The sequence below is a fragment of the Anoplopoma fimbria genome, unplaced genomic scaffold, assembly GCF_027596085.1.
Source record: "Anoplopoma fimbria isolate UVic2021 breed Golden Eagle Sablefish unplaced genomic scaffold, Afim_UVic_2022 Un_contig_9158_pilon_pilon, whole genome shotgun sequence".
NCBI classification, from domain to species: domain Eukaryota; kingdom Metazoa; phylum Chordata; class Actinopteri; order Perciformes; family Anoplopomatidae; genus Anoplopoma; species Anoplopoma fimbria.
In genome coordinates, this window is record NW_026553810.1 from 1 (window position 1) to 2,049 (window position 2,049).

Below are 2,049 nucleotides of genomic sequence, written 5' to 3' on the forward strand. Positions count from 1 at the left end.
ACGCCCGATCTCGTCTGATCTCGGAAGCTAAGCAGGGTCGGGCCTGGTCAGTACTTGGATGGGAGACCGCCTGGGAATACCAGGTGCTGTAAGCTTTTTCACTCCTCTTTACAAAAAGCAGAGGGCGCTGCTGCTTTTTCAGTGGACACCGACAGGGTGGGAAGGAAATAGCTAGATCATGACTTGCCGGTATAGAAATGACACAAATCCAGTTAAATGATGGCTTTCATCATTCCTAAGCTCATCGATCATTTTCTTTTCAATTTTATGCTAACGTATTCTACATTTCAACAGTAAATATTAATCTTTTTACTGCACTACATTTGTGATCCTTATAGCCACTTTGTACATTCTGATTTGACATTTAAAAGCTGTGAGTGTGTCTGGCAATCTGCAGGCGCTCCCTGTATAGACGAAAGAGCAAAGCGTGGTGATATAGTATCTTTAAAAGGCCCTTTGGTAGGCGCAATATTTGCTTACGGCCATACCACCCTGAACACGCCCGATCTCGTCTGATCTCGGAAGCTAAGCAGGGTCGGGCCTGGTCAGTACTTGGATGGGAGACCGCCTGGGAATACCAGGTGCTGTAAGCTTTTTCACTCCTCTTTACAAAAAGCAGAGGCGCTGCTGCTTTTTCAGTGGACACCGACAGGGTGGGAAGGAAATAGCTAGATCATGACTTGCCGGTATAGAAATGACACAAATCCAGTTAAATGATGGCTTTCATCATTCCTAAGCTCATCGATCATTTTCTTTTCAATTTTATGCTAACGTATTCTACATTTCAACAGTAAATATTAATCTTTTTACTGCACTACATTTGTGATCCTTATAGCCACTTTGTACATTCTGATTTGACATTTAAAAGCTGTGAGTGTGTCTGGCAATCTGCAGGCGCTCCCTGTATAGACGAAAGAGCAAAGCGTGGTGATATAGTATCTTTAAAAGGCCCTTTGGTAGGCGCAATATTTGCTTACGGCCATACCACCCTGAACACGCCCGATCTCGTCTGATCTCGGAAGCTAAGCAGGGTCGGGCCTGGTCAGTACTTGGATGGGAGACCGCCTGGGAATACCAGGTGCTGTAAGCTTTTTCACTCCTCTTTACAAAAAGCAGAGGGCGCTGCTGCTTTTTCAGTGGACACCGACAGGGTGGGAAGGAAATAGCTAGATCATGACTTGCCGGTATAGAAATGACACAAATCCAGTTAAATGATGGCTTTCATCATTCCTAAGCTCATCGATCATTTTCTTTTCAATTTTATGCTAACGTATTCTACATTTCAACAGTAAATATTAATCTTTTTACTGCACTACATTTGTGATCCTTATAGCCACTTTGTACATTCTGATTTGACATTTAAAAGCTGTGAGTGTGTCTGGAAATCTGCAGGCGCTCCCTGTATAGACGACAGAGCAAAGCGTGGTGATATAGTATCTTTAAAAGGCCCTTTGGTAGGCGCAGTATTTGCTTACGGCCATACCACCCTGAACACGCCCGATCTCGCGCTGCTGCTTTTCAGTGGACACCGACAGGGTGGGAAGGATATAGCTAGATCATGACTTGCCGGTATAGAAATGACACAAATCCAGTTAAATGATGGCTTTCATCATTCCTAAGCTCATCGATCATTTTCTTTTCAATTTTATGCTAACGTATTCTACATTTCAACAGTAAATATTAATATTTTTACTGCACTACATTTGTGATCCTTATAGCCACTTTGTACATTCTGATTTGACATTTAAAAGCTGTGAGTGTGTCTGGAAATCTGCAGGCGCTCCCTGTATAGACGACAGAGCAAAGCGTGGTGATATAGTATCTTTAAAAGGCCCTTTGGTAGGCGCAGTATTTGCTTACGGCCATACCACCCTGAACACGCCCGATCTCGTCTGATCTCGGAAGCTAAGCAGGGTCGGGCCTGGTCAGTACTTGGATGGGAGACCGCCTGGGAATACCAGGTGCTGTAAGCTTTTTCACTCCTCTTTACAAAAAGCAGAGGGCGCTGCTGCTTTTTCAGTGGACACCGACAGAGGTGGGAAGTCTGGA

At 44.3% G+C, this 2,049-nt stretch overlaps 3 non-coding genes and 1 pseudogene across 3 annotated transcripts; all 4 read left to right on the forward strand.

Annotated features, from left to right (window-relative positions):
• LOC129116852 (5S ribosomal RNA) lies at positions 1-95 on the forward strand (annotated as a pseudogene; the record flags this gene model as incomplete).
• Positions 96-474: 379 nt separating this feature from the next.
• On the forward strand, positions 475-593 carry LOC129116849 (5S ribosomal RNA). Its single transcript, XR_008533708.1, has one exon. It is a non-coding gene; the product is annotated as a 5S ribosomal RNA (ribosomal RNA).
• Positions 594-971: 378 nt separating this feature from the next.
• Positions 972-1,090, forward strand: LOC129116850 (5S ribosomal RNA). The gene has a single exon (XR_008533709.1). It is a non-coding gene; the product is annotated as a 5S ribosomal RNA (ribosomal RNA).
• Positions 1,091-1,854: 764 nt separating this feature from the next.
• On the forward strand, positions 1,855-1,973 carry LOC129116851 (5S ribosomal RNA). The gene has a single exon (XR_008533710.1). It is a non-coding gene; the product is annotated as a 5S ribosomal RNA (ribosomal RNA).
• The last annotated feature ends 76 nt before the right edge of the window (positions 1,974-2,049 follow it).